The sequence below is a fragment of the Salmo salar genome, chromosome ssa10 (genome assembly GCF_905237065.1).
Source record: "Salmo salar chromosome ssa10, Ssal_v3.1, whole genome shotgun sequence".
Classification (NCBI taxonomy): domain Eukaryota; kingdom Metazoa; phylum Chordata; class Actinopteri; order Salmoniformes; family Salmonidae; genus Salmo; species Salmo salar.
In genome coordinates, this window is record NC_059451.1 from 18,759,284 (window position 1) to 18,786,403 (window position 27,120).

At 41.8% G+C, this 27,120-nt stretch overlaps 1 long non-coding RNA gene across 1 annotated transcript; it reads right to left on the reverse strand.

Moving 5' to 3' along the window:
- Positions 1–16,854: 16,854 nt before the first annotated feature.
- LOC106613693 (uncharacterized) lies at positions 16,855–25,605 on the reverse strand. The gene is made up of 4 exons (XR_006756912.1): positions 25,235–25,605; positions 24,751–24,819; positions 24,513–24,601; positions 16,855–17,616 (listed from the first exon to the last, which is right to left on the reverse strand). It is a non-coding gene; the product is annotated as an uncharacterized lncRNA (long non-coding RNA).
- Between the last annotated feature and the right edge of the window lie 1,515 nt (positions 25,606–27,120).

Here is a 27,120-nt window from a genome sequence, read left to right on the forward strand (position 1 = left end):
GATTCATCTTTGGTCCAGTCATAGAATTAGTATACTACAATAGACATGAACCTTAAGGTCAGCCATCTTGGTCAGGGAGTTGGACAGGCAAGAAGTACTGATATTGTATCATAATAGCGTTCAGTTTTCCAAGAAAAACATTTAGACATTTACCGGCCGTTTGCATATTTGAGAGTCTATTCATATAGAAGTTGTATTTATAATGACAGTATTTTTGGTAGATGATTATTACACTATCACACGCCTAACTTTTATTTTCCTGCATAAGTAAAATCAGGATTGTCTGATTTTGGATTTCTCCCTGACCAATATGGTTGCCATTTTCACCACATTCTGGAATGTTGACGGTTAAAATTAGCTAGATAACCAACAACTGTAATGAAGTATTTGAGACGAGTGCTCATTGTGAAAATGTATTTGTTTTCAATAAACATTGGAGACAATATAGTTTACATGTCAACAAATCTAAGCCAACCCTGTCTGTTTTGCTCGCGACGGTTTTGTTGCTAAACCACCAACCCATCTATGGGTCCAGTACTGTCTTCGTGCCCAATTCGCGCCACACGTGATGGGCGTTGACAGAAAAACCTGACTTGCTAGCTAACGGATCCACTGCAAAGTGATTTCACATGGATTAAACAGTCAAAGTATGATTATTTATCAAGCTAGCAATCTAAAATATAGTGAAATGCTAGCTAGCTTTATATTCTTTTGCTAGCTAGCCAGCTATACTGAACAAAAATTCAAACGCAACATGCAAAAGAATTTACTCAGTTACAGTTCATATAAGGAAATCAGTCAATTGAAATAAATTAATTAGGAGAACATAGGCCTTCCCACTTGGCAGGTAGGCCCACCAATTGGGGAGCCAGGCCGACCCCCACTCAGACTATCCCACAGGTGAAAAAGCCGGATGTGGAGGTCCTGGGCTGACGTGGTTATACGTTGTCTGCGGTTGGTTTGCCGGTTGCACGTACTGACAAATTCTCTAAATCGACATTGGGAGGCAGTTTATGCTAGAGAATTGAACATTCAATTCTCTGGCAACAGCTCTGGTGGACATTCTGCAGTCAGCATGCCAATTGCACTCTCCATCAAACTGCAGATTTTATAGTGGCCTTTGTCCCCAGCACAAGGTGCACCGGTGTAATGATCATGCTGTTTAATCAATTTTGTGATATGCCATACCTGTCAGGTGGATGGTTTATCTTGGCAAAGGAGAAATGCTCACTTACAGGGATGTAAACACATTTGTGCACACAATTTTAGAGAGAAGCTTTTTGTGCATTTTAAATATTTCTGGGATTTTTTTGTTTCAGCTTATGAAAAATGGGACCACCACTTTAGATGTTCTGTTTATATTTTTTTTCAGTGTACTTTCGCTTGTTATCAAGCAAAGATACTGCTCCTTCCGTCTGTGTTACAAGTTAATAATGGCTCTCCAGAGTGGAGAAAAAGTTATCCGGATAGCTATGCGTCAAATAAACATAAACATGTTTTGTAAGTAATTAAAATCACTAATTCATATTTGGTGGCCTACATTATTGTAGCCAATTTCGGTGCTGTTTCTGGGTGTGATAATACACCAAGTGGCCCAAACCTCTGACATGGTAGTCCTTGCAGAACTAAGAATAAGCCTGCAACATTTCTTCATAGGTGTCCCTGCGCTTCACACATCCATCCTGCCTGCCCAGTTAACGGTCAGAATTCTGATGGCCTCCCAGCACCAGCTGGTGCCATCCCACTTCTGATGTAGAAATATTTGATGGGAAGCCCTGAATTAAATCCAGGACCCTGCCAGTATCAGTCCAAACGGGTACACACACAGGAGCTAGGTGTACTGATCCACGCTGATCCTCAACACTGGTGCCCCTCAGTGGTGTGTACTTAGTCCCCTCCTGTACTCCCTGTTCACCGACGACTGCGTGGCCAAACACGACTCCAACACCAAGTTTGCTGAACGACACAACAGTGGTTGGCCTGATCACCGAAAATGATGAGACAGCCTATAGGGAGGAGGTCAGAGAACGGGCAGTGTGGTGCCAGGACAACAACCTCTCCCTCAATGTGAGCAAGACAAAGGAGCTACAGGAAAATGCAGGCCAAACAGGCCCCCATTAACATCGACAGGGCTCTAACTTAGAGTAGTGAATGCATATATTTCATACTTTTTTTTTTAACGTACTGGTCCGCCGTGGGAATCAAACCCACAACCCTGGTGTTGCAAACACCATGCTCTACCAACTGAGCCACACGGGACCTACCACATCAACGAACTATCATGCTCCAAACACACCAAGACAGTCGTGAAGAGGGCACGACAAAACCTTTTCCCTCTCAGGAGACTTGGCATGGGTCCCCAGAACCTCAAAAAGTTCTACAGCTGCACCATCGAGAGCATCCTGACCGGTTGCATAACCGCCTGGTATGGCAACTGCTCGGCATCTGACCGTATGGCACTACAAAGGGTAGTGCATACGGCCCAGTACATCACTGGGGCCAAGCTTCCTGCCATCCAGGACCTATATAATAGGCAGTATCAGAGGAAAGCCCATAAAATTGTCAGAGACTCCAGTCACCCAAGTCAGACTTTTTTTCTGCTCCTGCACTGAAAGCGGTACCGGAGCGCCAAGTCCATGACCAAAAGGCTCCTTAACAGCTTCTACCCCCAAGCCATAAGACTGCTGAACAATTAATCAAATGGCCACTGGACTATTTACATTGACACACCGCTCCCCTCCATTTGTTTTGTACACTGCTGCTACTCGCTGTTTATTATCTATGCATAGTCACTTCACCCCTGCCTACATGTACAAATTACCTCAACTAACCTGTACCCCCGCGCACTGACTCGGTACCGGTACCCCTTGTATATAGCCTCGTTATTGTTATTTTATTGTTACTTTTTATTATTTTTTACTTTAGTTTATTTGGTAAATATTTTCTTAACTCTTTTTGAACTGCACTGTTGGTTAAAGGATCGGCCCCTTTTTTCCCAATTTTCGCCTAAAATGACATACCCAAATCTAACTGCCTGTATCTCAGGCCCTGAAGCAAGGATATGCATTTTCTTGGTGCCATTTGAAAGGAAACACTTTGACGTTTGTGGAAATGTGAAAGGAATGTAGGAGAATATAACACATTAGATCTGGTAAAAGATAATACAAAGAAAAAAAATATGTATTTTTATATTTGTTTGTACTGTCATATTTGAAATACAAGAGAAAGGCCATAACGTATTATTGCAGCCCAGGTGCAATTTAGATATTGGCCACTGGATGGCAGCAGTGTATGCGCAAAGTTTTAGACTGATCCAATGAACCATTGCATATATGTTCAACGTTTGTATCAACACTGCCCAAATGTGCCTAATTTGTTTATTAATAACTTTTTATGTTCAAAACTGTGTACTCTCCTCAAACAATAGCATGGTATTATTTCACTGTAATAGCTACGGTAAATTGGACAGTGCAGTTAGATTAACAAGAATTTAAGTTTTCTGCCAATATCAGATATGTCTATGTCCTGGGAAATGTTCTTGTTACTTACAACCTCATGCTAATCGCATTAGCCTACGTTAGCTCAACCGTCCTGCAGGGGACCCACCAATCCTGAAGAACTTTAAGGGCTTGTAAGTAAGCATTTCACGGTAAGGTCTACACTTGTATTCGGCTCATATGACAAATAAAGTTTGATTTGATTTACTAAGGTTGTTACTGTTGCTCGCTGGTGATGTCTACCAGAGTCAAATAATCTTGATGCAACATATTGATTCCAAATTGTGTTGTGTTAAATTAATGATCATTTGTTTGATAATTTGTTAGAAAAAGCAAAGCAGTAGGTGACACCAAATACCTATCATCTGAGTCTTGAATTTTTTTTCTTCATGTCCTTACAGTGACAATACCATGCCAATACCAACTTTTTTTTAAAGTACCGAGGATGACCTTATCCTGTCTGCTGAGTGGCAAGGTAGTCCATGGCTGCAGGAGTGGGCCTAAGAAGCTGTTATCAGAGGAGAATGAGAGATTGGTAAAGGCATGTAAAAAGGGCATGTCAGTCAAGAAGGCAGTTGTGATATTTCAAGTACCGAGGATGACCTTAGCAGTGGCGGTCATGAAAGATGATTGTTAAGCAAATAACTGCTGGACTCACGGTAATTGACCGTTAATTAACAAAAACACGTTTAGCATCTCCTGGCATACACGCGTAGCCTACAAGCCACTGATGCAGACCTTTGGAACATCTACATTTTAAAAAGTCTAATAAATCCATTTAATATAGCCTACACTATCACAATCAATCCATTATTTATTTTAGACAGCTCTAAAGAAACATGACATGAAGGAAATGTAGACTATTTCAGAAGAACAGAATAGCATACTCTGAGTTGTCCTTATGTTAGGCCCTGATATGGCTATGCCAAATGGCTGTAGGCTACACTAGTTCATTTAGCAGATAAGATCTGTTTAGATTTCTGTGACATTATTTTGTATTACTTTATAGTATGAAGAATAAAATTGAACATAGCTGAATAAAATAGAAAGGATATTTTCTCCAAACAATTTCCAAGGAAGTGCGCCCACGAGGCTATTCTGTGTTGAGCGGTTAACAAAGATACAGATCCTCCCGATATGCTTCATTTAGAGTTATTTATGCAACTTTAGTTGTCATACAAATGTTGGACTATATGTTTAGATTTTTTATATATTCTAAGGCTGCATGATGCAACTAATGATGAGCTGAAAAAAGTTGCATGAAAGGCTGCACACCTCATCAGTCTCTCATTCACAATTTGACAATATCAAATCAAATGTATTTATATAGCCCTTCGTACATCAGCTGATATCTCAAAGTGCTGTACAGAAACCCAGCCTAAAACCCCAAACAGCAAGCAATGCATGTAAAAGAAGCACGGTGGCTAGGAAAAACTCCCTAGGAAAAACTCCCTAGAAAGGCCAAAAACCTAGGAAGAAACCTAGAGAGGAACCAGGCTATGAGGGGTGGCCAGTCCTCTTCTGGCTGTGCAGGGTGGATATTATAACAGAACATGGTCAAGATGTTAAAATGTTCATAAATGACCAGCATGGTCAAATAATAATAATCATAGTAGTTGTCGAGGGTGCAACAAGCACGTCCGGTGAACAGGTCAGGGTTCCATAGCCGCAGGCAGAACAGTTGAAACTGGAGCAGCAGCACGGCCAGGTGGACTGGGGACAGCAAGGAGTCATCATACCAGGTAGTCCTGAGGCATGGTCCTAGGGCTCAGGTCCTCCGAGAGAAAGACAGAGAGAATTAGAGAGAGCATATTTAAATTCACACAGGACACCGGATAAGACGAGAAATACTCCAGATGTAACAGACTGACCCTAGCCCCGCGACACATAAACTACTGCAGCATAAATACTGGAGGCTGAGACAGGAGGGATCAGAAGACACTGTGGCCCCATCCGATGATACCCCCGGACAGGGCCAAACAGGCAGCCCCCACACCACTAGAGGGATGTCTCCAACCACCAACTTACCGTCCTAAGACAAGGCCGAGTATAGCCCACAACGATCTCCGCCATGGCACAACCCAAGGGGGGGCGCCAACCCAGACAGGAAGACCACGTCAGTGACTCAACCCACTCAAGTGACGCACCCCTCCCATGGACGGCATGGAAGAACACCAGTAAGCCAGTGACTCAGCCCCTGTAAAAGCCCCTTGCCTTAACAGGAAGCCAGTGTAGGGAGGCTAGCACTGGAGTAATATGATCAAATTTTTTGGTTCTAGTCAGGATTCTAGCAGCCGTATTTAGCACTAACTGAAGTTTGTTTAGTGCTTTATCCGGGTAGCCGGAAAGTAGAGCATTGCAGTAGTCCAGCCTAGAAGTAACAAAAGCATGGATTAATTTTTCTGCGTCATTTTTGGACAGAAAGTTTCTGATTTTTGCAATGTTACGTAGATGGAAAAAAGCTGTCCTTGAAACAGTCTTGATATGTTCTTCAAAAGAGAGATCAGGGTCCAGAGTAACGCCGAGGTCCTTCACAGTTTTATTTGAGACGACTGTACAACCATCCAGATTGTCAGATTCAACAGAAGATCTCTTTGTTTCTTGGGACCTAGAACAAGCATCTCTGTTTTGTCCGAGTTTAAAAGTAGAAAGTTTGCAGCCATCCACTTCTTTATGTCTGAAACACAGGCTTCTAGCGAGGGCAATTTTGGGGCTTCACCATGTTTCATTGAAATGTACAGCTGTGTGTCGTCCGCATAGCAGTGAAATTTAACATTATGTTTTCGAATGACATCCCCAAGAGGTAAAATATATAGTGAAAACAATAGTGGTCCTAAAACGGAACCTTGAGGAACACCGAAATTTACAATTGATTTGTCAGAGGACAAACCATTCACAGAGACAAACTGATATCTTTCCGACAGATAAGATCTAAAACAGGCCAGAACTTGTCCATGTAGACCAATTTGGGTTTCCAATCTCTCCAAAAGAATGTGGTGATCGATGGTATCAAAAGCGGCACTAAGATCTAGGAGCACGAGGATCTTAGTGCCCATTACGTGGTTGTAATGCCCCTAAAAATCTATGCCTTTTGCGGCCAAAGTGGCTGTTGTGCCCTTGGGCTGAATATAATATAATTACATTCTCCCGGCTGCCGTGCTCCGAAGCACCTCTCACTCACATGGCTATCAGATATCTCAATTCTTATTCGCCAATGCTCGTCATGTGATCGGGTCCTTCTCGCAGCTAAGAAGTAGGCTACAAGTGAAGACATACACATCCCTCTTATCGAATTCTGAGGTGCATATTGAAGATGTTAGAAGAACTGTCCAGATTTTGCCTATTGTTAGTCAGCCAACATGATGAGTAGGCCTAACAAACAGCAAAAACACTAGCCTATGTTAATCTACTATCCCCCATAGTACAAAAGTTGACCTATTCTATTTGTCAACTTGTCCTGTGCAATAAATAAATATTCTTAACCTAAGCTGGGACAGTTGTGGGATCCAAATTAATACAACCACTCGCATAAAAAAAAAACTTTAAAAGCAATGAGGCTGGTGCAACAGATCAGAACATTCAGCTTAAAATGTTGATATACTATTAGGCTATTTCATTATGAATGTTCCAAAATGCAATCAGTTAGCGGGAAAACACTGTTCTGACCGTAAATGCGATTATACATGTCATGAAAATGATCTTCCCCAAACTTGAAACTCACGTGCTGCCTGTGCCGCATGCCAGTTAGGCTCTACATCGATTGTAAAGCGGATTAATGAACTTAATTTTATTAAGTTATTTGGCCACTGTAGTTGTGACACAAACCTTATTAAAACATATCGGCCTATGGGCTAGGCTACATGAGGTGTGCGACTATGATTTGAAAAAAAATCAACAAAAAAAGGCATGCTGTTTCTTGCCTTGCTGGGCATCATTCACAAGTGATATTACATCATTCACAAGTGATAGGCTAATATTGTCACCCATGAGACTATTCTTAATTGTATGTCGTCTATTATAGTAAATAATATGTGTGAAATTAGTTTTGATTTAGAATGGACTATTATCATGCACCTGTCTTGGAACAGGTGTCACACCTGCTCCCGCTCATTACCTGTCACCATCGTTATGCGCATCAGAGCTCATTGGGCTCAATGCAACGACGTCGTCGATGCACTTATTGATGAAGCTGGTGACTGATGTGGTATACTCCTCAATGCCATTGGATGAATCCCGGAACATATTCCAGTCTGTGCTAACAACACAGTCCTGTAGCGTAGCATCGGCGCCATCTGACCACTTCTGTATTGACGGAGTCACTGGTACTTCCTGCTTTAGTTTTTGCTCGTAAGCAGGAATCAGGAGGATAGAATTATGGTCAGATTTGCCAAATGGAGGACGAGGAAGAGCTTTGTATGCGTCTCTGTGTGTGGAGTAAACGTGGTCTAGAGTTTCTTTTACTGGTAGAAATGAGGTAAAACGGATTTAAGTTTGCCTGCATTAAAGTCCCCGGCCACTAGGAGCGCCGCTTCTGGATGAGCATTTTGTTGTTGCTTATGGCCTTATACAGCTCATTGAGTGCGGTCTTAGTGCCAGCATCAGTTTGTGGTGGTAAATAGACGGCTAAGAATAATATACATTTGAAGTTGGAAGTTTACATACTCTTAGGTTGGAGTCATTAAAACTCGTTTTTTCAACCACTCCACAAATTTCTTGTTAACAAACTATAGTTTTGGCAAGTCGGTTAGGACATCTACTTTGTGCATGACACAAGTAATTTTTCCAACAATTGTTTACAGACAGATTATTTCACTTATCATTCACTGTATCACAATTCCAGTGGGTCAGAAGTTTACATACACTAAGTTGACTGTGCCTTTAAACAGCTTGGACAATTCCAGAAAATGATGTCATGGCTTTAGAAGCTTCTGATAGGCTAATTGACATAATTTGAGTCAATTGGAGGTGTACCTGTGGATTTATTTCAAGGCCTACCTTCAAACTCAGTGCCTCTTTGCTTGACATCATGGGGAAATCAAAAGAAATCAGCTAAGACCTCAGAAAAAAAATTGTAGACCTCCATAAGTCTGGTTCATTCTTGGGAGCAATTTCCAAACGCCTGAAGGTACCACGTTCATCTGTACAAAAAATAGTACGCAAGTATAAACACCATGGGACCACACAGCCGTCATACCGCTCAGGGAGGAGACCGGTTCTGTTTCCTAGAGATGATCGTACTTTGGTGTGAAAATCAATCCCAGAACAACAGCAAAGGACCTTGTGAAGATGCTGGAGGAAACAGGTACAAAAGTATCTATATCCACAGTAAAACGAGTCCTATATCGACATAACCTGAAAGGCCGCTCAGCAAGGAAGAAGCCACTGCTCCAAAACCACCATATAAAAGGCCAGACTATGGTTTGCAACTGCACATGGGGACAAAGATCGTACTTTTTGGAGAAATGTCCTCTGGTCTGATGAAACAAAATAGAACTGTTTGGCCATAATGACCATCGTTATGTTTGGAGGAAAAAGGGGAGGGTTGCAAGCTGAAGAACACCATCCCAACCGTGAAGCACGGGGTGGCAGCATCATGTTGTGGGGGTGCTTTGCTGCAGGAGGGACTGGTGCACTTCACAAAATAGATGGATCATGAGGTAGGAAAATGATGCGGATATATTGAAGCAACATCTCAAGACATCAGTCAGGAAGTTAAAGCTTGGTCGCAAATGGGTCTTCCAAATGGACAATGACCCCAAGCATACATCCAAAGTTGTGGCAAAAATGGCTTAAGGACAACAAAGTCAAGGTATTGGAGTGGCCATCACAAAGCCCTGACCTCAATCCCATAGAAAATGTGTGGGCAGAACTGAAAAAGTGTGTGCGAGCAAGGAGGCCTACAAACCTGACTCAGTTACACCAGCTCTGTCAGGAGGAATGGGCCAAAATTCACTCAACTTATTGTGGGAAGCTTGTGGAAGGCTACTCGAAACATTTTACCCAAGTTAAACAATTTAAAGGCAATGCTACCAAATACTAATTGAGTTTATGTAAACTTCTCACCCACTCTGAATGTGATGAAAGAAATAAATGCTGAAATAATTCATTCTCTCTACTATTTTTCTGACATTTCACATTCTTAAAATAAAGTGGTGATCCTAACTGACCTAAGACAGGTGAATTTTTACAAGGATTAAATGTCAGGAATTGTGAAAAACAGAGTTTAAATGTATTTGGCTAAGGTGTATGTAAACTTCTGACTTCAACTGTAGATGTGAACTCTCATGGTAAATAGTATAGTCTACAGCTTATCATGAGGTATTCTTCTTTAATATTAGGCATCGCACACCAGCAGTTACCAGACCTAGTTGCTCTGTCCTGCTGAAAAACAGAGAAGCCAGCCAGCTCTATATAATCCGCGTCGTCGTTCCAAGTCTCCGTGAAACATAAAGTATTACAGTTTTTAATGTCCCATTGCTAGGATATTCTTAATCTTAAATCGTCCAGTTTGATTTCCAATGATTGCACGTTGGCCAATAATACAGAGGGTAGTGGTGGTTTACTCAATCGCCAGCAAATTCTCACAAGGCACCCAGAACTCCGCCCCCTGTAGTTCCATCTTTTATTCATGCAAATGATGGGGATGATGGCCTGGTCTCCGGGAAGCAGTATATCCTTCGCGTTGGAATCATTAAAGAAAAAATCTTTGTCGAGGTGAGTATTCGCTGTTCTGATGTCCAGAAGCTATTTTCGGTCATAAGAGACGGTAGCAGCAACATTATGTACAAAATGAGTTACAAAATATGCAAAAAAATGAACTAAATAGCTGGTTAGGAGCCAGTAAAACGGCAGCCATACCCTCCGGCGCCAACATGTTTTCAGATGTGAGCAAAACCTTTAAACAGGTCAACATTCACAATGCTGTTGGGCCAGACGGATTACCAGGACGTGTACTGAGAGCATGTGCGGACCAACTAGCAAATGTCTTCACTGAAATATTCAACCTCTCCCTGACCGAGTCTGTAATACCTATATGTTTAAAGCAGACCACCGTAGTCCCTGTGCCCAAGAACGCCAAGGTAACCTGCCTAAATGACTACCGCCCCGTAGTACTCTGAAAGTGCTTTGAAAGGCTGGTCATGGCTCACATCAGTCCCCTCCTCTTCACCCACGACTGCGTGGCCAAGCACGACTCCAACACCATTATTTCGTTTGCTGACGACACAACGGTGGTAGGCCTAATCACAGACAACGATGAGGCAATCTATAGGGAGGAGGTCAGTGACTGTTTATTAGCCTTCCCTTTGGCTCAGTTGGTAGAGCATGGTGTGTGCAACGCCAGGATTATGGGTTCGATTCCCATGGGAGGGCCTGTACAAAAAAAATATGAAATGTATGCATTCACTACTGTAAGTCGCTCTGGATAAGAGCGTCTGCTAAATGACTAACATATAAAAAATATCTATGCATAGTCACTTTACCCCTACCTACAGTGCATTCGGAAAGTATTCAGACCTTTTTCCACATTTTGATATGTTACAGACTTATTCTAAAATGGATTCAATAAAAATAAGTCCTGATCAATCTACATACAATACCCCATAATGACAAAGCGAAAAACAGGTAAAATATATATTTTTAAAATGTATTTATTTACATAAGTATTCAGACTCTTTGCTATGAGACTCGAAATTGAGCTCAGGTGCATCCTGTTTCCATTGATCATCCTTGAGATGTTTCTACAACTTGATGGAGTCCACCTGTGGCACATTCAATTGATTGGACATGATTTGGAAAGGCACACACCTGTCTACATAAGGTCCCACAGTTGACAGTGCATGTTAGAGCAAAAACCAAGCCATGAGGTCGAAGGAATTGTCCGTAGAGCTCAGAGATAGGATTGTGTTGAGGCACAGATCTGGGGAAGGGTACCAAAACATTTCTGCAGCATTGAAGGTCCCCAAGAACATAGTGACCTCCATCCTTCTTAAATGGTTTGGAATCACTGAGAGAATGCCAAGAGTGTGCAAATCTGTCATAAAGGCAAAGGGTGGCTACTTTGAAGAATCTCATATACACTGCTCAAAAAAATAAAGGGAACACTAAAATAACACATCCTAGATCTGAATGAAATAAATAATCTTATTAAATACTTTTTTCTTTACATAGTTGAATGTGCTGACAACAAAATCACACAAAAATAATCAATGGAAATCCAATTTATCAACCCATGGAGGTCTGGATTTGGAGTCACACTCAAAATTAAAGTGGAAAACCACACTAAAAGGCTGATCCAACTTTGATGTAATGTCCTTAAAACAAGTCAAAATGAGGCTCAGTAGTGTGTGTGGCCTCCACGTGCCTGTATGACCTCCCTACAACACCTGGGCATGCTCCTGATGAGGTGGCGGATGGTCTCCTGAGGGATCTCCTCCCAGACCTGGACTAAAGCATCCGCCAACTCCTGGACAGTCTGTGGTGCAACGTGGCGTTGGTGGATGGAGTGAGACATGATGTCCCAGATGTGCTCAATTGGATTCAGGTCTGGGGAACAGGCGGGCCAGTCCATAGCATCAATGCCTTCCTCTTGCAGGAACTGCTGACACACTCCAGCCACATGAGGTCTAGCATTGTCTTGCATTAGGAGGAACCCAGGGCCAACCGCACTAGCATATGGTCTCACAAGGGGTCTGAGGATCTCATCTCGGTACCTAATGGCAGTCAGGCTACCTCTGGCGAGCACATGGAGGGCTGTGCGGCCCCCCAAAGAAATGCCACCCCACACCATGACTGACCCACCGTCAAACCGGTCATGCTGGAGGATGTTGCAGGCAGCAGAACGTTCTCCACGGCGTCTCCAGACTCTGTCACGTCTGTCACATGTGCTCAGTGTGAACCTGCTTTCATCTGTGAAGAGCACAGGGCGCCAGTGGCGAATTTGCCAATCTTGGTGTTCTCTGGCAAATGCCAAACGTCCTGCACGGTGTTGGGCTGTAAGCACAACCCCCACCTGTGGACGTCGGGCCCTCATACCACCCTCATGGAGTCTGTTTCTGACCGTTTGAGCAGACACATGCACATTTGTGGCCTGCTGGAGGTCATTTTGCAGGGCTCTGGCAGTGCTCCTCCTTGCACAAAGGCGGAGGTAGCGGTCCTGCTGCTGGGTTGTTGCCCTCCTATGGCCTCCTCCACATCTCCTGATGTACTGGCCTGTCTCCTGGTTGCGCCTCCATGCTCTGGACACTAAGCTGACAGACACAGCAAACCTTCTTGCCACAGCTCGCATTAATGTGCCATCCTGGATGAGCTGCACTACCTGAGCCACTTGTGTGGGTTGTAGACTCCGTCTCATGCTACCACTAGAGTGAAAGCACCGCCAGCATTCAAAAGTGACCAAAACATCAGCCAGGAAGCATAGGAACTGAGAAGTGGTCTGTGGTTACCACCTACAGATCCACTCCTTTATTGGGGGTGTCTTGCTAATTGCCTATAATTTCCACCTGTTGTCTATTCCATTTGCACAACAGCATGTGAAATTTATTGTCAATCAGTGTTGCTTCCTAAGTGGACAGTTTGATTTCACAGAAGTGTGATTGACTTGGAGTTACATTGTGTTGTTTAAGTGTTCCCTTTATTTTTTTGAGCAGTGTATGTCACGTCCTGACTATTGAGTGCTCTTATTTTCTATGGTAGAGTAGGTCAGGGCGTGACTGGGGGGTTTATCTAGTTAATTTTTTCTATGTTGTGTTCTAGTTTCTTTTTTCTATGTTGGGGTTTTTGTATGATTCCCAATTAGAGGCAGCTGTTCATCGTTGTCTCTAATTGGGGATCATATTTAAGTAGTTGTTTTTCCCACCTGTGTTTGTGGGAGATTATTTTGAGTTAGTGCATGTTGCACCTCTGTCGTCACGGTTTGTTGTTTGTTTATAGTTTATTGTTTGTTTTGGCTAAGTTTCACAATATATAAAGATGTGGAACGATACGCACGCTGCGCCTTGGTCTGTTCCTACACACAGTCGTGACAATATAAAATATATTTTGATTAGTTTAACACTTTTTTTTGGTTACTACATGATTCCATATGTGTTATTTCATAGTTTTGATGGCTTCACTATTATTCTACAATGTAGAAAATAGTAAAAATAAAGAAAAACCCTTAGGTTTTAGGTGTGTCCAAACTTTTGACTGGTACTGTATATGCAGTTATCTTAAACAGCAAGCTATCCAGCCACCTAAAATGAGCTATTTAGCTAACTAGCTATTAGCCTAGCCAACAACTACGATTATGGTAGGCAAGCTAGAGCCCAACTACTAAAGACCAGCTCGAACACAACTAACCAAACTAAAACATAACCACAGATCAAAGAGAGAGCAGAGACTTACAGATTGATGGCTGGGGCACATCCGATGGTAAAACTTTTAAAAGCGTTCAGGCTGAGTTAGCTACCAAATCCAGGGAGGCGGGCCGATGGAGAATCAAAAAATCCCAAATAGATAGATTCCAGATGTCCGTCAGCTAGCCTGCCAATGTGTACAAAGTTACAAAACTCCCGTAGCCTACTTCACAGAGAACATGCCGAAAAGTTGATAAAACAAAAAGGAGAACAGACGAGGTACTACAAAATTAGAGCAAGCAGGTATGATTTTCTCTTTCTCTTTGTGCCCAGGTGAAGAAAGCACCTGAGCCAGTCGTGCTAATGGTTTCCCACTAGATAGCACAGCCACAAACTCAAATACCTCATACTCAAATACCACAAACTCAAATAACACAAACTCAAATACCTCATACCTCCATTCTTCTGTATTTTATTTTATTCCTTGTGTTACTATTTTATTTTTTAACTCTGCATTGTTGGGAAGGGCTCGTAGGCAAGCATTTCATGGTAAAGTCCACACCAGTTGTATTCGGTGCATGTGACAAATACAATTTGATTTGATTGGTGGATTGTAGCTCACCACCACCAACACTTGGTCTGGAATGTAATTATATACATGCTAGCATGGCTAACGTTAGCCAGCTTGAGCAACACTAGATGACCATAAGTATGAGTTCACCAGTGGCGGTCGGTGCCGTTTAAGATGAGGGAGGATGATCTTCTTTTTTTCTTTTTTTTTTTTAAACATGGCCTCATTTCTATTACAGCATATTGGATGACTGTCATTCAGATAACATTCACTCAGCTCAATGTAACATAGATAGGTTTAGGCTACTACATGATACTCAAATTTTCCCTGTACACATCATGAGGTTGCTACAACCTAGCCTATGAATGAAAGTTTACAACGTAGGTGTACAGGTCAAGAGAATTCTGAGTAATCAAGGTGACAGACACATTCAATACCGCCTTGCATACTCTTGCCTGCATCTAGCTGATATAGGGTGTAATCATTACTCCAACAGTTGCAAATGAGAGTTTCTATTGGACAAATTCAGATATGTTTACCCCCGTTTCTTTCCATTTGCTTCCATTTAAGAAACGTTTTTCAACAGAATCGGCGCAATGAATACACCCCTGATCACACGCAAACACAGTTCACTTTCATACCAGACACATACAAACCGCTCGTTGTATATATAATTCCTTCTCATTTATCTATGCACTCTCCTCCTCTCACCTTTTCCCTTCACTTGTGGACTTCAGTACAGAACACATCAGCTGTCTGTGACCAGGTGAATAAACCTTTCCAAGCCAAACCTTCATATCATTACTGCTAACTGCTACATACAGCTTATTTCGTTGTCACGTCATAGTCAACATAGGCATAGCTACTAGAACTAAGGCGTTAGTAAACCCGCTACAATCATGCACAACAGTGTAATCAGACGCAATCAGTTTAGCAGTTGCACCAGCAGGCCCCGGTGGCAATAAATTAATAAAGCCAAAAGTTTACCTTGACTTGGAAGAGTTCCACTGTTGGATATCCATAGTCAGCTAGCTAACATAACATCCCTCTCTGTTGGAGCCGGGTGTTTGAGTAGGCTAAACTAGCTAGCTGAATTTGACAATAGCTAAGTAAGTGAAAGTGAAAAAATATATACTACGAAATATAGCTAGCTCTCTTTCTCCCTCTCTCTTGCTTCTCCTTAATTTTGAAAGGAATTAATTTATTCAAAACTTCTCAACTATTGTCTTTCTCTTTGAGTCACATTTTATGCACTGCAGTGCTAGCTAGCTGTAGCTTATGCTTTCAGTACTAAATTCATCCTCTGATCCATTGATTGGGTGGACAACATGTCAGTTCATGCTGCAAGAGCTCTTCGTAGTATATAATTTGGAGGACGTCCTCCGGAAGTTGTGATAATTACTGTGTAAGTCAATGGAAGGGGGTGACAACCATGAACCTTTTGTATTTGTACCTTTTGTAGTTTTGTATTGAAGTCAATGTACCCAGAGGACAGAAACTAGCGGTCCTCCGGCTACACCATGGTGCTACTCTACAGAGTGCTGCTGAGGCTGCTGTAGACCTTCATTGCAAAACAGTGTGTTTTTATTAATTATTTGGTGATGTGAATATATTTAGTATTGTTTTATCTAAAAAGGATAAACTTTTTAATGTTTCACTATTTTTATTTTTATGAAAGTCAATGAGGAGGATGGTCCTCACCTTCCTCCTCTGGGGAGCCTCCACTGGTGGACACCTGCTCATCGAACATCTCATTCCAAAATCATGGGCAATAATATGGAGTTGGTCCCACCTTTGCTGCTATAACAGCCTCCACTCTTCTGGGAAGACTTTCCACTAGATGTTGGAACATTGCTGTGGGGATTTGCTTCCATTAAGTCACAAGAGCATTAGTGAGGTCGGGCACTGATGTTGGACGATTAGGCCTGGCTCGAAGTCGGTGTTCCAATTCATCCCAAAGGGGTTTGATGGGGTTGAGGTCAGGACTCTGTGCAGGCCAGTCAAGTTTTTCCACACTCATCTTGACAAAACATTTTTGTATGGACCTCGCTTTGTGAACAGGGGCATTGTCATGCTGAAACCGGAAAGGGCCTTCCCAAACTGTTGCCACAAAGTTGGAAGAACAGAATCATCTAGAATGTCTTTGTACGCTGTAGCGTTAAGAGTTCTCTTCACTGGAACTAAGGGGCCTGAACTATGAAAAACAGCCCAGAACATTATTCATACTCCACCAAACTTTTCTCCTGGCATCCGCCATACCCAGATTAATCTGTTGGACTGCCAGATGGTGAAGCGTGATTAATCACTCCAGATAACACGCTTCCTCCAGAGTCCAATGGCGCCGAGCTTTACACCACTCCAGCCGATGCTTGGTATTGTGCATGGTGATCTTAGGCTTGTGTGCGGATGCTCGGCCATGGAAACCCATTTCATGAAGCTCCCGGCGAACAGTTCTTATGCTGGCGTTGCTTCCAAAGGCAGTTTGGAACTCGGTAGTGAGTGTTGCAACTGAGGACAGACGATTTTGTACGCGCTATGCGTTTCAGCACTCAACGTTCCCGTTCTGTGAGCTTGTGTCGCATATCACTTTGCGGCTGAGCTGTTCTTGGTCCTAGACGTTTCCAATTCACAATAACAGCCCTTACAGTTCGGGGCAGCTCTAGCAGGGTTGGAAATGTGGGATCCTATGACAATGCCACGTTGAAAGTCACTGAGCTCTTCAATAAGGCCATTCTACCTCCAATGTTTGTTTATGGAGATTGCATGGCTCTGTGCTCGATTTTATCAGCAACAGGTGTGGCTGAATCCACTAATTTGAAGGGGTGTCCACATACTTTTGTCGTCCATGTGACATTGAGAAATAGCGCATTGTGGGTAGTTTAAAAGATATCCAGAAATAAGTTAATAAATATGTAATAGGTAACCAGATAGTGACTACAACTAAGTTACCAAGTCTTTGACCACACTGTCTTGTTACATTGGTGAGTAAAAACACATGCTTCGTACCCTATAATATAGAAAGTAATATGAGCGCCTCAAGAAGAATGTGAAGACCCTAGTAGATAATTGAGGTGGGTGGAAGCAAAGGGGATTGTAACTGTGACCCACCTTGAAGCCAAAGCCAGGCCAGTGTAGCTCTTAATTTACCTGTCTTGACAAAGAGGATTTATGTGGCGGGGTCCAGCTATGAAAGAGATGGGAGACCACGTGGCACCTAGGGTGGAGAAAGGGGAAGGTTAATGGGAGAGAAAGGTTGAGGGGGGGGGGGATCTGGGAGTAGAGTGCTGTCAATATAAGGTCAAGTCAAATGTGAGTGTGTGTGTCTCTGCCTGACTGCCTGTCAGTCAGTCTGTTGCTACTCAAAGCATAGGCTACCTCGGTCAGTATTGCATAGCGATGAACTTATCTTCCACTTTGGCTGAAGGACTATTCCTGGCCTCGGCGATGGGAGAGGACCTGCGGGTCCCAACAGAGATCATCGCGGCGCGGCCGGCATTTTTCATGTTGCGGGTGGGAGCAGGTGGTCAGACAAACAACTTTGGGATGAAAATATTTTTGTTGTCCCGCAGATAATTTGGAAACGGTCGTCTTTGTTGCATTATTCACACACACTCAGAATTCGCTGCTTCAACTTCAGTATCCTACCCAGGGGCGCAACATTGGTTTTAGAAGTGTGTGGGTGGGGGACATAACCTGGCGTGGGGTCTGGGTCTCCTCCAGAAATCTTTTGGGCATCTAAAGCTAATTTCTTCCATTTCTACACAGTCCAAATGAACCATGGCCCTTCTAGCCTTCTCTATTTAGAACAAATAAAATAATAAAAAATGCCCAAGGTCGTCAAGCTAGGTAAGATATCATTATTAAATATGTTTAAATGATTGATAGGACTTAACGAATTCAAATAATCAATATTGTGTTGCACCTTTAACCAACAGAGCTCTTTTTACATGCACACAATATAGTTGGGTCGCCCCGTTCTGTCCCTAGGGGTCCACTACCCTGAAGCGCCCCAATCCAACACACTCCACTCAGCTTTAAGTTCTCAGTGAAATATTCATAATTGGTTTTGGGTGTGTTAGGCCAAGGCCAGAGTGACAACCCACAGGACAGCAGAGTCCCAGGACTCGTACTGAGCAGCCCAGCCTAAATAGGTATCTCCCCTGACGTGGGCATGTTTTCAATACAGACTCCTTTAGTTATACTGTATTCCATATAAGGCATCCAGACCTTATGAAAGTTGCAAAGTATACCGTTAATCTTGTAATAAATCAAATCTAGTGATACATTTTACATTTCTGCCGTCCTTTGTGCCATTGTGGGAGGATAATCAACCTTACAATTAATGTCAATGCATTTCTTAGCCGATATAAATGCTTGGTTACACAGTTTCTTCTTATAAGTCTCCATTATCAACATTTCCAAGCAAACAAAAACAGAGAGAAGGGATAATCTGTAGACATGCTGAGGTAAAAGAACATGCTCTTTGCCAGAATTCAGCCAGCCTTCACAAGACCATAACATATGCAAATATGTCCCCTTTTGTGTTTTACACCTCCAGCAGAGGAAATACATTTCTAAGTGCATGTTATTCAGTTTCACTGGCATATAGTATGATCTATGGATGGTCTTAAAACTGCAGTAGTTTATGTCTGAGATTATATGAACAGGACTTGGCATTCTAACATATCTGTATACATTCATCATCATCAATAGCTCCTAGTTTTCCTCACATTTTAGTTTTACATGTTTTGTGCCATCGGAAAAAGCCTCCATCAACCCTAGATACAGTTTGGAAATCAACTTTGGAGGTTTGTCAGACAGCCTGCAAATAGTTTCAATCTCTGAATCATCTTGCTTGTCTAGTGTTTGCACAGAGAGAATAAAGTGTTTTATCTGCAAAAATTAACCTCAGCGCCGTCATAGACTGGTTTTCCCTGGCTACCTGACCCTGCTGAGACCCCTGCCACAATCTGATCCTCCTAAGATGAGGCATGACAAAGAATTACCTTGGTGTACATGTATACTTTATATTATCCAAGAATAGAATCAATGGTTCAATAAAATTAACATTATTCCCAGATCCCAGACTGTACCTTTCATCTTAAACCGCTGTCCTGTACTGTAGGTCTACCCATCACCTCAACATGGAACTTTGTATCATTCACTGATATTGTTATAATATACTGCAAAATTCACCTGAGCTCCATAGACTGGTATTCCCTGGCTGTCTGACCCTGCCTTGATACCTGTCACCTTCTGACCCTAATGAGCAGTGTTGTGTACTGACTATGCACCACGACAATTTAGCCTGTAGAGCTGTTTATTAGTGTGAGTGTGAAAAGCAGCTAGGGAATTAGCTAGGGAAACTGACATATTAATAACGTTATGTTGGGGCGGCAGCGTAGCCTAATGGTTAGAGCATTCGACTAGTAACCAAAATATTGCAAGTTTGAATCCCCGAGCTGATTCGAATTCTGCCCCTGAACAAGGCAGTTAACCCACTGTTCCTAGGCTGTCATTGAAAATAAGAATTTGTTCTTAACTGACTTGCCTTGTTAAATAAAGGTAAAATAAACATTGCTATACTGACTCTAATAAAAACTCATGAGACTGGCTGCATCACTTTTTATTTGTATTATTATTTTTTGAATATCAGATTATCAAGCTTCAATTGTTTGGCCGCTGGTTCCATTGTTTGATTCAGGTCTAGTGTGATTGAAGCAAAAATAATAGCTAACGTTAGCCAACTTTTGGCCAGCTCTCTCTCTAATGGCACATCAACTGGCGAAAGCTAGCCAAATTCATTTATTTTTGTTGAAATGGGACAAAGCAAAGGCTACAAAACATTTCCACACAAACAACAGCTGTTAGATAGTAATAATTGTCACCTCATATCGCTATCTGACAGATAGCTAGAGCTGAACTGGCTATGGTAGTAGCTAGCTAATTAGTTTACTACATTGCCTAGAAATAAATATTGATCACCCATATTTGTCTCCTTCTGAAAATCGTCCCAATCCTAAAAGGTAGGCTAGAAAAATTGCTAAAGCGAAAAAGTGCAAGTCTCTCCAACTCTGCTCTTTTCAAATGACGTCTACCATATTGGCTGATATAGCCCAGTAATAACGATAGCTTAATATAATGGACCACGTGAGAATCTCAGGTAATTTAACCTAGGCTATTTCTCAGGGTATTTTTTGCAAATGTTCATATTGCCTATAGGGCGCAAAATTGATGGCACCATGGCTGGCAAGTGAGCTGCGTCACATATGCCTAAAATAACATTGCGGTAGCGGGAGGGAGTCAGACAGAAAACTGCGAATGCAGGCGGGAGGGATGAAGAAATCAGTCCTGCCCAGTCCTCTAGGCTAGTCCCAGATGTATGTCCACTCACCCACATCTACTAATCATTGACCAGGGGGTCCGACTGAAGTTATTGAAAGGATGAGGGAGAGAGAATTCACCATCAGAGTAGGAATTCTGATCTAGGATCAGGGCCACTCTGTCCATATAATACTAAACTCAGCAGAAAAAGAAACGTCCTCTCACTGTCAACTGCGTATATTTTCAGCAAACTTAACGTGTAAATATTTATATGAACATAAGATTAACTTCACTAGGGTAAGGGGCAGTATTTTCACGGCCGGATGAAAAACGTACCCAAATTAAACGGCCTACTACTCGGGCCCAGGAACTGGAATATGCATATTACTAGTAGATTTGGATAGAAAACACTCTTAAGTTTCTAAAACTGTTTGAATGATGTCTGTGAGTATAACAGAACTCATATGGCAGGCAAAAAACGGAGAAAAATCTAAGCAGGAAGTGAGAATTCCGGTGCTTGTAGTCCTTTCAAGTCTTGCCAATCGAACACACAGTGACTAAGGATTCATTTTGCACTTCCCAAGGCTTCCACTAGATGTCAACAGTCTTTAGAACCTTGTTTGAGGCGTCTACGATAAACAGAGACCCGACTGGAAGGCTGGGAAGTTGGTAACCCAAGGAATGACATCACTTCATTGGTGTGCGTTCATGAGAGTGTTAGCTCTGTTCCAAATCCTTTTTCAAGACACAGGAACCGTCCGGTTGAAATATTACTGAATCTTCACGTTCTATAGGCCCTAAAGATTGATGTTTTACAACGTTTGACATGTTTGAACGAATGTAAATACAATTTTTTTAAACTTTTCTCGTGACATTTCCCTCGCGCGCCCTACATTTGGAGTACCTTACTGAACGCACAAACAACATGGAGTTATTTGGACATAAATTATGGATTTTATCGAACAAAACAACATTTGTTGAGTACCTGGGACTCCTGGAAGTGCCTTCTGATGAAGGTCACGTGTCGATGTACTCTCCTAACATAATCTAATGTTTTGCTTCGCTGTAAAGCCTTTTGGAAATCGGACAACGTGGTTCGATTCAGGAGAAGTGTATCTATAAAATGGTGTAAAATAGTCCTATGTTTGAGAACTTTGAATTATGACATTTTGTGGTTTTAAATCTGGCGATCTGATTTTTCACTGGCTGTTGAATAGGGTGGGACGATTTCGGCCCTAGCCCTCACCCTCTGATCTAACAGGTCCCAGACGTGCTCAATGGGATTGAGATCTAGGCTCTTCGCTGGCCATGGCAGAACACTGACATTCCTGTCTTGCAGGTAATCACGCACAGAACGAGCAGTATGGCTGGCGGCATTGTCATGCTGGAGGGTCATGTCAGGATGAGCCTGCAAGAAGGGTACCACATGAGGGAGGAGGATGTCTTCCCTGTAACGCACAGCGTTGAGATTGCCTGCAATGACAACAAGCTCAGTCCGATGATGCTGTGACACACCGCCCAAGACCATGACGGACCCCCCATCTCCAAATCGATCCCGCTTCAGAGTTCAGGCCTTGGTGTAACGCTCATTCCTTCGACGATAAACGCAAATCCGAACATCACCCCTGGTGAGACAAAACCGCGACTTGTGAGTGAAGAGCACTTTTTGCCAGTACTGTCTGGTCCAGCGACGGTGGGTTTGTGCCCATAGCCGACGTTGTTGCCAATGATGTCTGGTGAGGACCTGCCTTACAACAGGCCTACAAGCCCGCAGTCCAGCCTCTCTCAGCCTGTTGCGTACAGTCTGAGCACTGATAGAGGGATTGTGCCTTCCTGGTGTAACTCGGGCAGTTGTTGTTTCCATCCTGTACCTGTCCCGCAGGTGTGATGTTCGGATGTACCGATCCTGTGCAGGTGTTGTTACACGTGGTCTGCCACTGCAAGGACGATCAGCTGTCCGTCCTGTCTCCCTGTAGCGCTGTCATAGGCGTCTCACAGTACGGACGTTGCAATTTATTGCCCTGGCCACATCTGCAGTCCTCATGCCTCCTTACAGCATGCCTAAGGCACATTCACGCAGATGAGCAGGGACCCTGGGCATCTTTCTTTTTGTGTTTTTCAGAGTTACTAGAAAGGCCTCTTTAGTGTCCTAAGTTTTCATAACTGTTATCTTAATTGCCTACCGTCTGTAAGCTGTTAGTGTCTTAACGACCGTTCCACAGGTGCATGTTCATTAATTGTTTATGATTCATTGAACAAGCATGGGGAACAGTGTTTAAACCCTTTACAATGAAGATCTGTGAAGTTATTTGGATTTTTACGAATTATCTTTGAAAGACAGGGTCCTGAAAAAGGGACGCAAAACTAATATTGATATTCATGTGTGGTGGGCCGTAGAAAATTACAGTATCTGCTTTAGTTTTCGAGATGATCGATCTCACCCTTACAAAAAGGCACCATAGGATTAATATAAAAGAGTATTATATAAATATCACAAAAAAAACGTATAGTATTCTTGTGGTAAATTCGGACATACTATAGTATAACAATAGCAATCTTATAGTAACAATATAGCAATAAATATAGCAATATTATAGTGATCCTATAAGATTACAATAGAAGAATATTATAGAAATATCACAGAAAAACTTTTAACAAATTCTATAGTATTCTTATGGTAAATTCAGACATAGTATAGAATAACTATAGTTATCTTAAAGGAATACTATAACATCTTCTTATAGTGATACTATAGCAATAACTAATATTATACATTACTATACCAATATACAAAGATATACTAATGGTATATGGTATATGGCGCTCTATAAGTTAAAACACTTATAAGACAAATTATCATTGTACTACAATATGCAATAAACATTTACATTAAATTACCGTAATTTCCGGACTATTAAGCGCACCTGAATATAAGCCGCAACCACTGAATTAAAAAATATATATTATTTTGAACATAAATAAGCCGCACATGTCTATAAGCCGCAGGTGCCTACCGGTACATTGAAACAAATGAACTTTACACAGGCTTTAACGAAACACGGCTTGTAACAAAAATAAATAGGCTTTAACGAAACACGGCTTGTAACAAAAATAAATAGGCTTTAACGAAACACGGCTTGTAACAAAAATAAATAGGCTTTAAGGAAACACGGCTTGTAACAAAAAATAAAAAATTAGCAGTAAGCTTTAGTTGTCTTTTGAGTCAATTCCTCACGCTGCTGTTTCCAACGTCCTATCATCGACTCATTAAGACCAAGCTCCCGTGCAGCAGCTCTATTTCCTTTTCCAACAGCCAGATCAATCGCCTTCAACTTGAAAGCTGCATCATATGCATTTCTCTGTGTCTTTGCCATGATGAGGGTGACAAATTGACTACCGTAATCAGAATGATGGGAAGTTTGAGAGCGCTCGATTTAATCTAAACAGTAAACAAAAACGTTGTTTGACCTTCACCCGTTCGGCAATTTCATTGGTCTAATGAAAGCTTCATGCCACCAAAAAACTGAGCACGTCACAGAATGTGTTTTTTTGGAGAAAAAAAAATTTGAAAGCGGGAAAAATCCATATATTAGCCACCCGCGAGGTTCAAAGCCTGGGAAAAAAGTTGCGGCTTATAGTCCGGAATTTACGGTAAGCAAAATTGCACATGCATACAGTATTTTTCTGCTTGCTGTGTTGTTACAATGTTAATACACCTGCTTTTGTATTCAAATTGTGACTAGTTTGCATCCCCGCTTTACAGCTCAAGATTTGAAGTCACCCTACCATAATGTCTGGTAGGGTTGTGATGGCTATGTCTTGGACTGCTGCTTTTGGGGGTTGGAGGAAGGGTGTGGATTCACCAGCCATGATGTCTGGGAACACACAGTATGACAGACAGTTAAAGAGATTTAATACAGATTAATTCAACCACCTCCTTACAACTTCTAATCATCCCCCCTACTCTCAATCTCTACTCCTCATATTCTGATCATCAACCAACAACAATCTATAACACACACACCGTTAGAAACCGTGTTTAATCTCTCACCATTGTGAGATTTGGGGATGGGTCTCAAACCACCAGCCATGTCTGGGAACACACAGAATGACAGACAGTTAGAGAAAGTGAATACAGATTCATTCAACTACATCCTTCCAACTTCTAATAATCTTTCCTACTCTCAATCTCTACTCCTCATATTCTGATCATCAAGCTTAAACCAAACACACACACCCTTTGAAATTGTGTCTCATTCTCTCCCTCTTTAGGTTTTTCACCTCCTGGAGCAAACCTGGCAACTCTGAAAATATAGAACATAATGTGCTATCATTACTTGTATGCAATCAACTAATAGATTGGTAGACACTATACAACTGTACCTATTCACAGATACATCTACAACTGAACCTAATCACAGTATCTATGGGTATATACACAACTAAACCTGGACTTGCATGCAGGGTGGGAATATTCAGTGGGAGCATCCACAAACAGGAAAGCTTACCTTCAATCATGGAGAGAGATTGTCTGAGTGTTGCATTTTCTCTTTTGAGATCCATATTTGAAAGTTTGCAGTGGTTAGCTGCATTTGCATTTCCTGTTTTGACACTAAGGTGAGGTCACTGCGGTCTGGCCTGGAAGGACAAAGATTCTTTCTACAACTTACAAATTTAGACATGAATAGGGGACATATTTTTGGAGGGGTTTCAGACATAGTTATTAACCACATAACTTTTTTAAATGTATTTGGTTGTGTTGAGGAGAAATCAGATTTTTATGACACAAAGTGTAATGCTAATATTAGTACATAAAGTAGGTGAGACATGGTTAAATTCACCTTTAAAGCATCAACTTAAATTGCACAACTAATGCTACAAAGTGTTAGAAACTTACTTGACGTGATACACTGGTCATTAGTTCTGCCTGATGTTTTTTTTTTTTTTTCAGACTCAGCCCTCTTCTTTTTCTGTGATACTCTGGTAGAGTAACAAATAGCAAAGAGCTAGCTATAGCTAGTCAACTTCACAACTAAGCATGCCTTTTGAGTTGTATTTTCCGCTTCTTCCACATAATGCGGGTTCTTTACTTTCTCACTCATTCCTCTATCCTTTCTTCGCTTGCACATTCTGACATTTCTACTGGTCTCTTGCGATCTTCTACAAAGTAAAAATGAACATTAGTTAGTGGCTCACATCACTCACCATGTTGCATACCCTCTCACCCCATAATATCATAAGCTGTGTTTGCAACCTTGCTAGCTATATCTTTTATTTTACCAGGCAAGTCAGTTAAGAACAAATTCTTATTTTCAATGACGGCCTAGGAACAGTGGGTTAACTGCCTTGTTCAGGGGCAGAACGACGGATTATTACCTTGTCAGCTCGGGGATTCGATCTTGCAACCTTTCCGTTACTAGTCCAACGCTCTAACACTTCAAACACATCGACTGTGTCATTGCGTTTTGATACACCAGAAGTAAATTCATTTACAATGGAACGCTGCATTTGCCTTGCAGCATTGCCTTGCAGAGGCAGTGCGTTCTGTGTGGTGCATACATTGGATTTATCAAATGTATGCATAAAATTGTATGCATAGACTTGACAGAAAGTAGCAAAATGTGAATGTTGAATTTTTGTTGCACATATCCAGTGACAACATGTGGGATAACATAATAAAAACAGTTTGACTGTAGAATTTCTTTACATTTTTTATTCATTTATTTGCCAAGTTTATTATTTATTCGATGACATCCACAAATTAATTATGAGAGCCTATAATATAATTTCCCTCTAAAATGCAGTTTTGGAGGGAATAAGTTTTGGAGGCAATAATAAATAGTCAAGATAGCAGAGTAGGCTCTTTCAACAATGAGAACAACGTTGAGGAAGGTGGTTTTGATCGCGCTGTTGGGCCGGGACCAGTGCCGCCGAAAGCGCAGTGTCTGTGTAGGTCCAGAGATGGTTAAAGTCACGAAAGCAGGCAGGGGAGTTCCACCGTGTCATTCAAGAGCTTCGACTGTTTGGAGAGGAATTCCGATGTTACTTTCGTTTGGACCCAAGCCAGTTCGATCACCTGCTCCAGATGGTTGGAGCCAGGATCACCCGGGTGGATACCAACTACCGAGTCCATCAGCCCAGTTGAACGCCTGGCGATTTGTCTCAGGTAAGCTAAATTCAAGTACATTTTTAAAGCCTTTGATACCATAATTGATTGATATTTGATACATTGTTTTTATGTGCAACCTAGCTAGGTAAAGGGCTCTCTAGTTAATAGTCCCTATTTGACATCAGATGTACTTTTACAGAATGTTCATTAGGACTATAACTTTTCCCAAAGTTGGTTTATAATCCTTTTTTAATTATGCAATGTTACCAAATATAAAGAAAGTTG